General features: G+C 37.1%; 1 protein-coding gene across 1 annotated transcript in view; it reads right to left on the bottom strand.

The window, feature by feature from the left end:
- The window catches only part of LOC111592848 (BAI1-associated protein 3), a 65,921-nt gene extending 61,738 nt beyond the window's left edge, over positions 1-4,183 (bottom strand). The window contains exon 1 of the mRNA XM_023305286.2: positions 4,106-4,183. The gene's annotated coding sequence lies outside the window, so the exon portion shown is untranslated. The remainder of the gene's footprint in view (positions 1-4,105) is intronic.
- Between the last annotated feature and the right edge of the window lie 8,247 nt (positions 4,184-12,430).

The following is a 12,430-nucleotide window of genomic DNA, read 5'->3' as shown; positions in this document are numbered from 1 at the left end:
CTTAGGTGATGCAATTTAAATATTAAATATTAAAATATTAAAATATTAAATATTAAAATTCTTTATCATGTCGAATATTTATTATTATTAAAAACAAGAGAAGCCATAGAACAAATATAATTAAGTAGAGCTAAAAATAGATATTATTGAAAAAAATATAAAATTATGTAAAACTTAAATTTACAGATCCAAAGCTTATTTATTTTATAACTAACTTAATTTGTTAAACAACAAATATATATTTTCAGTTGAGCCGCACTGCATCATATTGCTAGAGTATTTAGTATTCGACATATTTGTAATACTTTTTATTTTATTTTTCTTTCTTGTGGCACGCGGCACGTTACTTGATAAGGTTAATTGCCCATTTCATTTGGTTCTTGGTAAAATTTTGCTTGTTAAATTCACGATTGCGTTAGCCTTTTTGTGCGCTTCTGGGGCAGATATATATCGAAATTCTGATTTGATGTCCCACATCAATAGCACATTACTAGCATATTTTCAGCAGCGCACAGCAGGCGACAAGGACACGGACACGGACACGGACACAGACATGTGACACAGGTCAGCGCAGCGGGGCATACAAAAAAAACAGCAAAGGAACAAGTGATATGAAATACTTGTTGTCAGTGGCAAGCACTAAGGATAACATCCTTGACAATGCGAATTCAATTTCATATCATTATGAGAGAGAGAAAATGCCTCAGCATCGCATTACCATATATGCGCCTAAGCTCTAAAATAGTTAAGTAGCTAAGTAAAGACCTTTTGTTGCCATTGGCATGCGTAAGTTATTTGGCCTGGCTATAATTAAGCTTTGTTAATCATCGAAGTAGATTTGTTTACTTTTATGGGAATTTTGAAGGCATGGATGAAATATTTAGAATCAGAGCCAAGCTCTGGGCTGGGTATAGACATGAGCTGCCCTTAGCGCTCAAATTACTGCTCTTCTACGCAATTCTCATTAACACATTTTGCGTATAATACTTCAATACGAATACTTTAAGGCTAAGTAATAATTTTTATTTCATATTTTATGGTTAATTAAAAAATATATTTGCTCTTAATTCATTTTTCTAGTTTTTTATTTTTTTTTAAAGCAGATTTGATTACTTTCTGAATCCCTAATCAGAGCTGAAGCAACTGCCACACAGCTCTAATTAACTTTTGACACCTTCAATAATCTTTCATTTTCTACACTTCATGTCTTTTTTTTCTGCCTTTTCACACACTGGCTCAAAGTCTTTTGGAACCAACAAAACTCACAACAATTTGGCAACTAACACCTAAGGGCAAAAGTTTTAACAGTAAAACTATTTCTACTTATATTCATTGTAGCTGACGCGCCATATCTAACGCACACATATACACATATATATATATATATATATATATATATGTTTGCGGATGTGGATGTGTGTTTTTGTCGTTCCTGCAGCTGACCGCAAAAACCACAATAAACAAACGCAATAAAAATAAATATTAAAATAATTATGACTAGAAAAGTTAGCAGCAAAAAATTCATATTGTTTTTTTTTCGGGTTTCTTCTTCTTTTTTTCTGTTTATGATCTTAGCTCAAATTAGAAATACAAACTACGACAACAGACGACAAATGTCACAAAGGACAATAGGCGACAGTTGAAAGTGGTTTTAACAAATGCCCTTGCGGCTTCGACGGCGGTTTTGAAGCTCTGACCATTTAAAGGACTTTCCCGGAAAAGCAGGTCGAGCAATAACAAAAAAAGCAACTGGAGTAAGAAAATTATGATAAGAATGCCACAAAAGGAAAATAATTGAAGAAGGCATAAAAATACAGCGAGCTGGGCACTGAAGTGGCGCTTCACAGTGAGTGGACAGTCATTAAAATGAAGCTCGCGCAAATTATGCAGCCGAAAAAAAAATATTTACAGGGTTGAAGTTTGGGGTTTTGGGAGAGTTTAACAAGAAGGGTTGAGGGCGTGCAGCCAAAAAAAAATATGTCGCCGATGTTAAGTGCTTCATTTAATTAACAAAGTTGACATGAAAGCGTGGCGGCGCGCGCGCCATTGGGGAAAAACCCATCCGCACCCTTAGCTGCAAGTCCCATCAAACGTGTCTCTCCCTAACTCCCCAATCCCTCTCTCTCTATCTACTTTCTCATCTTCTTATGCTGGGCCTCTGCTTTCTTCCCTATTTTGTGTGCGCTTCTTTCCTGCGGCACATTAATTGTTTGTGCGCGCAGACAACACGTGGCGTATACGCGTTGCCATATTACTCATACGCCAGGTGTCTTTGCATTTATTTCTTTATGGTTTTCTTTTCTTTTGATTAGAAATTTCGTTCGATTGTTTAATGGCAAAGCACCACACGCAAGACAGATCGAAGTGGCACATATTATATAGTTCGCCTTTTAATGAATTATTGGACAGCTATTTACCATGCATCCCTCAGCGCTCAGTCGCTCTTATCTCTGTTTTACAATCTGTGAACAACAGCTGCCCATTTCTCAGCAATGAATAGCAATTTATTGTAGTGCGAACAATAAAGTATTACATGGTTGTGAATGGATAAATATATGTATATATAAATTATATATGTGCTGTATTGTATGCATATGCATATATATATATTGGTATATTTTTAGTAAACTTTATTTATTTGCTATCTGGGATCTCGGGCCTTCATAAACATCGCTCATATTTGCTTTTCATCACTTGCACAAATATATGCCGGCTTGATTTGCTGGTATTTTTTTGTGTGTTTTCTTTTGCTGTTGTTGTTATTGTTCCATAAAGCTGCGACAACAATAGCATTAAAATAAAAAAGCCCAAAATTATTTGGACACACATAAAAATATATATATGTTAATTTATATGTAAACATGTAAACAAAATATTACAACTTAATTTACTTAAATCTGCAGCGAATGGAAGGGTTCTCAGAGGCGTAGCATTTATAGGCTTGAAATTTGGCAAATATATATAATCATGTATGCAAGGCATATATACCAATTTGTACTATATAAGGAAGATTTATTGTTACAATCTAACGGCTAAAAACATAACATATAGAACACAGAAATAGCTCTAAATCTATCTAACTTCTATCGTCTTTTGGGTCCTACCAGGTCCCAAGTTATTGACTTTCAATATATATTTTATTATTTTTTTTACCACGAATGAATATTATGCAACACTATTATTCGTTTAACATGAATTTTTAATAATGTGATATTCAAACGAATATGAATATGTAATACGAATATGAATATTGCATGAAAATAAAACACAGAAAAGGTAACGCATTAAATAAATAAATAATTATAGCTAGTAAATGAAAATTAAATTCTCTTCAAATACAAAATAAATAAAATGGTTTAATGAACAAATGAAAAAATTAAAGTTGAATTCAGATTTGTGAAAAACTCAGCGAGCCACAAATCAAGCCAGGAATATGGCATTTTCACTGTTACTATTGAGTAAATTATAAGCAGGAATATCCCTAATAATTTACTGTAACTATTGAGTAAATTAAAAACAGGAATATCACTAATAATTTATTAATACAAACCGAATTCAGCTCGCAAATTAACAGTCAAAACCCTAACGAAAATATTTTCCAGCAGCCTGAACCAAACGTTTCATTAATTAAAACTATTAAGTCAATACCCAAAGGATTTTGAATAATTAATGACAAATGTGCATAATAATAATTAATAACAAAAAAAGGTAACAGTGTTGCATTGGGCGCCACCGACGGCAAAGCACTCGTTCAAGGTCCGTTCAACAATTTTTAGGTCTCAAAAGGAAGTCTGTATTAACTATCAAATTTTGAAGCTTTTGGCTAGTTTACAGGAGCATATATTCCATATAGTAGTTTCTGCCATGGCAGCTGTAGAATTATTGAATGCAATGACAAATTAAAATTAACTAGCTTCAAAAGCAGCGAAAGGGCTTGAATTCCTTTGGATAGCAGAGTGCACCCAATACAAAAATAGAATTCTCTATCTAATATACTCGCTTCGCCCAATGAACGAGCATAAAGAAAAAAACAATAAAATGCAAAGTGCATCGCTAATAAAGCCAATGGCATTAAACAGCTTAATTGCTTTTAACAAGGACTCACCTGTCAATGTGGCAATTCCCATTTAGTTATTTATTTTCAATTGCCTTCGGCTGGTGTTTTTACACGATTTAATTTTAGTTTTTTGTTATGTATTTTAATGCAAATGTCGAGGCGTTTTTTTATTATTTTCGTTTTGTTACTTTTTGTGAGTGTAGCAGCTACAGCAGGATAAAAACATTTAAAGGCATATTTAATGTGGCATGGCTAAGCGATCGTAAAACACATGCCTAAAAGGTGTGTGTGTGCGTGTATGTGTGTGCAACAGTTGCCAGTTGCTGGCATCTATTTTATGGCTATGGCAATAAAAAGAATTATTAAAATGCAGACCGAGCAACAGTTTGCAATAATGTGCAAATGCACATGGCCAACAAGCAGGCCCGAGCAGGCTAACACCCTAAACAATTAACCAGGCCAACACTGTATATACTTTTAACTGCCCCAACAGATGCTGCTACAATTAAATTTATTTTCAAATTTAGTTTCAATTAGCTTTCACTTGTTTTCACTTTGCCATTTTTCTCCTTTTGCTCTCACACAATTCCCATTCATTTGGTCACTTAATGCTGTCCGAACTTTGGTGGAGCTGTTGATTCGAATATATTTCACTTTTTTTACTACTAGTGCTCCGTTTTTATTTTGCTATCACCTTTTGCAACCTTCTGCCACGCCAGCCAACTGCGAACTGAACTGCTCCAGTTTCGTATTTCACCTTATAAAGTGCGTGGCGTTGTGACGCTCCCGTATTATCCTTATATGCGACTCCCGACTGCCTTCTGTGTGTGCCCGTCTGCTTCCAGCTTTCGCTGTTGCTTTGATAAGAACCTGCCACAGTGTGCGTGTGTCTGCCGAGCAACAGACAAAAAGAGAGTGCCCGTAGCACACTGAGAGAGCGAGCGCTCGCGAGAGCGGAGCTATTGGAAAGTCGAAGCGGATTTGGCGATGTTTTCTCTTTGTTAAGCTTTGCAATGAAGTTGAGTTTTTTACTGTTAGAAAAAATATTTGAAATTGCGAATGTTTTGTTAATATATTTATATTTATATTTATTACCAAAATAATTATATATTTATTTTTAATTTAAAAATATTTCATTTGTTGTTTTTTTTTTAATTTAAGTATTTTTAATCATATATAAATTATTAAATTCGGAATATTAATTATTTTTTTGTTTAAAAAAATTTAATACATATATTTAAATTTTATATATATTTAATGTATATTTTTTTATAGAAGCTAAGCTTTTTTAATTAAAATTTTTTTCTTTACTTTTTTCAGGTCTCAGGTTTAAAAGTGCCCATAAATTATTTATTTATTCACAATTCGAACCGTTATTATTTTAAAACTTTCTTATAATTTTCTGCCCCATTTAGCATATTTCCATTAATCTACAACTTCACATTTCACTTTTTTTGTAACAGTCACATTTATCTTACTCCCCCACGTTCTCTCTCTCTCTCTCCCACGCACACACACTACATTTATCATAGGTGTGAGCTTTCATGAATGAACACCCTCCTGTTGCATTTGTTTTTATTGTAAAAAGTAGTTGAGCATCTGGCTGGCTCTCACTCTCTCTCACTTTCTGCCACTCTCACTCACACTCACACAGCCATATGCCTGGCCCTGAAGTTCAAGATGAAGGTTATGCAGCAACAGTCACGCAAAAACTCGAACGTAAAAGTTGCACACAAAACTTGCATGTGCGTGTGTGTGTGCAAGAGAGAGAGTATGAGAGCTTTTTGGCTCTCACGCGCTCGTTCTATGTTAGTCGTGCGCTCTTAGTCTGACGCTCGCTTGAAACATCGCCCACTGCTAACATGTTGCTGTCCAGCAGCTCGCGACATTCGCGTCGTTTTGTTTTGTTTACAGCGTTCGCTTTTTGAATTACCGTTTTATGGGCGTATGTGTGTGTGATTGGTGCTGCCTGCATTTACAATGTGAGCCCCGTACCGTTAGCAATGTCTTTGGCTACGCATTTCTTCTGTTGCCCGCCTTGTGACCCAATTTCATGCCTTCACGTACCCGGCGCTCAGCCGGGAACAGTTGGCAGCGGCTGAGGCTGAGGCAGAGAATAAGGCATGCCTGGCATTAAAGGCATTTGGTTTGCCCACAGATTTTGCAGTCATTCCTTGCGCTTGATTGGCTTTGTGCCCTTTTTTTGTGAGCTATCGCATTTTGAGTGTAAGGCAACAACACTCAATGCAGCATAGGCAGCATAGTCCTAGAGAAAGATTGCGAGAGAGAGAGAGGGGGGAAGGCAGTTACGCAAGGAATTGGATCTCACATATTTGCATAGTGCATGAGGGCGTGCTGCGTATGGCATTTGCTTGCTGCTCGCTTGCTGCCAATTACTTGTCAACATGTCGCGCTCCAGCAGCCACCCAACTAACTGTGATTGATTGTGTGTACGTGAAACTGGCTGTGCGTATATTTATGTGTGTGTGTGTGTCTGCGTGTGTGCGCGTATTGGTATTGTTGTCACTGCGCAACTGACTGGACAGTGAGCTGCCAAGCCTGTAGCCAGGCTGCCAGGCAACTGAAACTAAACAACTAGAAGTACTTTAGAGGGGAGTGTCTGACTAACAAATACCCTGAAGTTACAGATTTCACTTTTCCTTGCCACTACACCATGACTATTGATTGATTTTAACATGAATCGTACGTATATCAGTTTTAGAGCTCTTCAATATCTAGTTAAGCATGCCCTATCCTATCTACATGTACTAAATACAGGGTATGTAAACATGGCCAGCTTGTTGTTATTGTTTTTTGTTGCTTTTTGGTGACATTTCAAAGGAGAAATGCACTTGAAACTGAACTGCCTGAACAGATACTCGAATGAAGTTCTCAACTAGCGCTACGTAACTGTGAAAATGATAAAAGTTTTTCTGGAGCTGGGCGCTATCTTTTCTTAATTTGAGTTGGCCCAGTTAGCAACTTAGTCCAGTCAATGATGTGAACTTTAGAACTTTGATTGGCTAAGCCACACAGCGATACACAAACACACACACGTGCATATACGCTCACATATACACTTAAAGAAAAGTTCAGGATCAAATAAATAGAATTTTGGGAAATATTTGTTTATTTTGTGCGAAATTGATGCTAATTTTATGTGAAAAAACTGAATTTTAATTTGATTAATTCATGATTCAAACAAAGTCAAATATCTTTTTTGAAGTGTAAAATGTTGCCTTGTCTTAGTCAGAGAGATCAGAGTCTTTAGCAAAAACCTGGTGCGTCATTAAAAACATAATCCAGCAGCTGGGCCAACTTAATTTGTGCTTGGAACAGGAGCCAGCAGCCAGGACAGCAACCAGAATACTCCACGGGCTGCTCTAAAGTGCATTTGATGCTAGAGCTGCAACTGAAGCGAGTGGCATTTAAGCTGATAAGCCCTACAGGCCGGGCTTAGGCTAAATGTAAATGTAAAATAGCAAAATAACAGAATGTCAGCTATCTGCAGGGGGCACAAGCAGCAACAACAACAACAGCAACAGCAATGACAATTGTAAGAGCTCTGGCTTCACGTCGTGGCACACAAATCACAGTTACTAATTATGCTTTCATTGCGACTCGGTTTACGCAATCTCTAATCAAATCGGGACAGCGGGACAGGCACCGGAAAAACGTTGGCTAAAAACCAAAGCCAAATGCCAATGTTGCACAGACACGCAAAAGCGAAAAACAGTGGAAAAAAGCGAAATATAAGCAACAACAACAACAACAACAAAACAATATGGTGAAGTTGTGGCTGCGGCTGTGGCAATGGCCATTATCACAGCACACCTGAGCACACATAAATAAACCAGGTCAAAGTTTAAACGCTTTTCCACTGCTCAGCGATGCGCACGTGAAAATTAAACCGAAAAACTGCAAAAAAAAGTTAACTTCAAATGAGCAGCGGCTGTAATGGCTATTAGCATAAGCATAGGCCACATTCAGGTTGGGCAAAAGTAGAAAAAAAAACAGAGTAAAAAGCGAAATTAAGTGATATTTGATAACAGCACAAAGTTTATAATATATTTATACTTTATAGATAAAAATAATTATTCTTGCCATCTATGGCCAGCCTAAAGCACAGCAGAAAAAGCCAACCAGCAGTTTTTAAAGTATTTCAAACTGGCACAATTTGTTCATAATTTGTTTATATTTAATCTAAAATTAGTTTTTATTCCATATATGATTAACCCAGGTATACAATTATAAAGATTATTCACAAATATGTGAAAAATTTCTATCCAAATGCTAAAGTAATGTAAAAAAAAACTAAAATCATTTATAAAATACTTTGATTTCATATAAAAATTAACTTTTTAACTTTTTAATTAATTTTTCTTTCACATATAAACATTAAATATGTTTTCTGATGGCTTTTACCAGCGCCGTATATGGTCACAATGTAGTTTGGCTCACGCTCACAGCACTAATTAGGCGAAATAGCAATAACGAACGAAGTGTAGCATAGTTTAGTGCGCAGACTTTTAATGTGACAGTCGCGATAAAGCGACTCGATACAAATATCTGCTCACGCCCCAAAAATTCAGGTCGCTGAAATAACTTTAATACGTGGCTGGTTGTTGTTGTTGTTGTTGTTTATTTGTCTGCTGCTGTGGCTTGGTTTCAAGGGTGTGACCGCATTTGCACCTGAGCTACGGTCACGAAGACGTTGCCTTGAGTTACGTTTCTAGTTATGGTTGCTGTTGTTGTTGTTGACTGTGGCGCAGTTTAATTAAAGTTCAAGTTTTAGTTGAATTTTCGTTGGTCATATTATTGCTTTATTTACTGAACCATTGCCCAACCTGGTCCCAGGGAATTGAGTAATTTATTTGACGTCCAAGCACTGCAGCTCAATGTGTTGCGCAAGTGGCGTATGCGTGATATTCCTCGTTTAGCTCTTTCACTTTTTACTGAGACTCGTGCAACGCTTGGAATATATTCTATATTTTCTATAGACGATATTTATTTTCCATTTTCAATTTACCTTTTCCTTTGCGTTTTTTAGTCAATCTCATTTCGTTTTCTTAATCCATTTCTTTTGCTTTTGTCTGCCAAGTTTTGTCACGTAAATCAATTAAGCAACGGTGCAGGCTAACTTATCGAATGGCATAAAAAAGTCTCAAACAGGTTTCAGACAAAGGCAATGCACAAAGAGATAAAAAAATTAAAGAGTTTTGCTAGATGAGAGTGACTGGCTTGCCACATGCCCTGTAATCAGTTGTAAATTTGGACACAATCGACAAAGTGTGAAATTCACAGCTGTCAGTTGCTTGCAGATGAAATCACTTCAGGTTAGATAACTTTACTCTTTGCTCAAACTCAATATACCCACTGCTAGTCACTACAGGGTATGTAAATGGTAGAAAATCATCGACAAAGTGTGAAATTCACAGCTGTCAGTTGATTTAAGATGGGTTCACTTCAGATGCCAGCAGCAGACAAATTACAAACATTAAGCCAAAAACTTTAGAAAGTCAAAAAAAGCTTAAACGGAAAAACACATAATATTCCAGTATATAGAATATACATATACACATATATATATATATATACATAATCAGTCTCACTCAATAGACATTGCCACTCCTGTAATGCAGTTCGATTACGGCTCACATTTGCAGCTAATTGGACATTCGTCCAGGTATTCAACTAGCCAACTGTCAGTTTACCTGGCTGGCTAGGCATGTTTGCAACGTTTTTCCATTTTCCAATTTGAAATTCTGTGTTACGGGCATTGCGTGCAGGTCTATTACATACACACCCACACACACGCACTCTAAACGATGATCGATGAGCTGTAGCTTGGCAGCCAGAAATTATGGTCAGAGATAGAGCAACACGCGAATCCATTTTGTCAACCAGCTTATGCCATTTGCATGGCAATTGGTAATTTTCATTTAAATTTATTGACTAATTGCATTCGCACAATAAAAAACAAGTTTCGAGCGCTCGCGAAATGCCAAATAAAATGGTAAATTTATCACGCGTCCAACGCGGCGCATGAGTAATATATATTTGAAATCAATGTTGCAATGTGGCCAAAAAAAATCGAGGAAAAGCCAATTAACAAAAATGCTCAAAGTGTGAACATTTGATTTAATGAGGCAGTGAGAGAGGAGGAAGGGGGGAGGGGGAGGGAGGCTGTGACAGGTTGTAGATTGACCTTTGTGCTCGGGGAGTCAAAGCTGCAGCTGACAGCTGCCAGTTTTATAACTTTTCAATTAGCCAGAAAGTTGGGCGCAAAATTATTTAGTAGGCTAAAAGCTAAAGTGATTATATACTAGATATTTATTTATATATATATATATATATATATATATATATATATATGCTAGGCTATGCACATACAGTAAACGCTCTATTAACGGCCAGCTTGGAGTATCGAGCTAGCTCTTAAGCCCTTATATTTATTTAGCTGCCATCTACTAACTTTATAAAAACAAATACTGTTTCTGCTCGTTCACAAATTGAAAAGAGTATATTGGTTTGGTTTTGAGCAATGTCCGCCTGTGCGTGCAATTTCTTTAAAATGTTCTAATTCAAGAAGTTTTCCCAACTCTAGCTCAACTTAAGCTTTAGCATTTTCCTCATACAAATGTGTTTATAAATCATAAACAATTTATAGCAGTGTACAGACTTGTTTGTGCTGCTTATTATGTTGGCCAAAGTTATGGGCAGCTAATTACCCGGCATACAAAAAAGTGCCAACAAGGTGGGAAACGCTTGCAAAGCAGAACTTTGAGTAACTGTTGCTTGCTTAAAGGATATCCTGTCTATGCTGTTTGCCTTTCAGTGCAGCACACACACACACGCACACACATAATTGCGTTATATGCTGTGTGTGTGTCTTGCATAATCGCAAAAGCAAGCAACGGAAACAACTTGTTGCAACTACAACAACTAAGCATTGTGTGTGGGTGTGTGTGCGTTGCTCTGTTTGCTACAACAAAAGCAAGGTACAGGTGTTGAGTGTAGCGCTCAGCACACGTTATAAATAATTTATGTTCTTTGCAGAGCAGGTGTACAAAAATTCATTTCACCTCCCTCTGGCACTTTGCGCGCTCCACCCAAAATCCTTGGAAAGTGCACAAGAAAATTTCAATTTCAACATTTGCTTAAATTTGAAAACTAAATTCTTCTCTGGACAAGTTAACCTAATAAAAAAGTAAACAATTTCACAGCCTTCAGTCCACTTGCAGGCCACATCCAATCAGCACATCATAATTCAATTAAATTTGTTTAATTGCTTGTGCATTTTGCAAATAATAAATCGTGGTTTTTGTGTTTTGCATGAAAGGACCCGCAGCTGTGCTTCAATCGAAATGGCAGAACAAAGGCCATAAGCACTTTTACATATTGTAAAATAAAACAAAGCCCAATTGTTAACGTGCACAAAACATACGTGTGTGCAGCAAACAAAAACAATGCGAAAACAGAACAAACAAATGAAACACCGGATGCCATTGCGAATGCCATGCCCAAATGGGATGCTGTACAGTTATTTTGTTTTTCTTTTTTTTTTTTTGGAGGCGCGATGGGGCGTGGTAATTGAAATGGCGCGCTGCGCACAGCGAGTGCCAGTGCCAGTGCCGTTGCCGTTGCCGTTTCCGCTAAGCACAGGCAATCAGACATAGGCACGGCCAACACCAAACCTAAAACCAAAACCCAGCCAACCGCCCAGTTAGCCAGCGAGGCGAGCTCCCCCGATCTGGTCCTAAAGCAAATCAAACTCAAGGACAACGCGCGCCACAATTTCAAACAATGTAACAAGGGACGCGTAACAAGAATTTAACATTAACTGTGACTGACTAGTTTATACCCTATACACACTTGCTCAATATATAATATGAAAGATTTATTGCTCGAACCAACCTGTATGTTTGTATCGATGTTGTATGTAATATATCGATGTATTGACAGGATCAGCAGCTATCGTTAAATATCGATATATAGCAAGAAAACTTTTCAAGTCTAGCTTCTAAACGATGTATTTGCATAAAGAACACCAGTCACCCGTAACCGACCAAATCAACCAAGGCTGTTGGCGCTGTCACCCTTCCGCATACAAAATTCAACATAACCATCTTTGGAAATTTTTCACTGAGTAGCGAACGCAATGCCAAAGCGCGCAGCCTGTTCATTTTGCAATTTCCAAACAGCTGCCAATGCTTTTCCCGGCCACCGTTGTTTCTATGACGTCCTGTGGCCGTGATAAGCCTTTGCCTTTTGTTTTAGCAGGACGCCGCGAATTGTGATGGTGTTCCATGCGGCGCCCTTTTTTAATGGACAGCCATTAGACGCATTTCTTAGTGTTAGCACAACATAAAA

Source organism: Drosophila hydei, unplaced genomic scaffold, assembly GCF_003285905.1.
Source record: "Drosophila hydei strain 15085-1641.00,03,60 unplaced genomic scaffold, DhydRS2 tig00000243-arrow-arrow-pilon, whole genome shotgun sequence".
Classification (NCBI taxonomy): domain Eukaryota; kingdom Metazoa; phylum Arthropoda; class Insecta; order Diptera; family Drosophilidae; genus Drosophila; species Drosophila hydei.
Note: the sequence above shows the minus strand (reverse complement) of the source record. Positions and strands in the feature narration are given on the sequence as shown.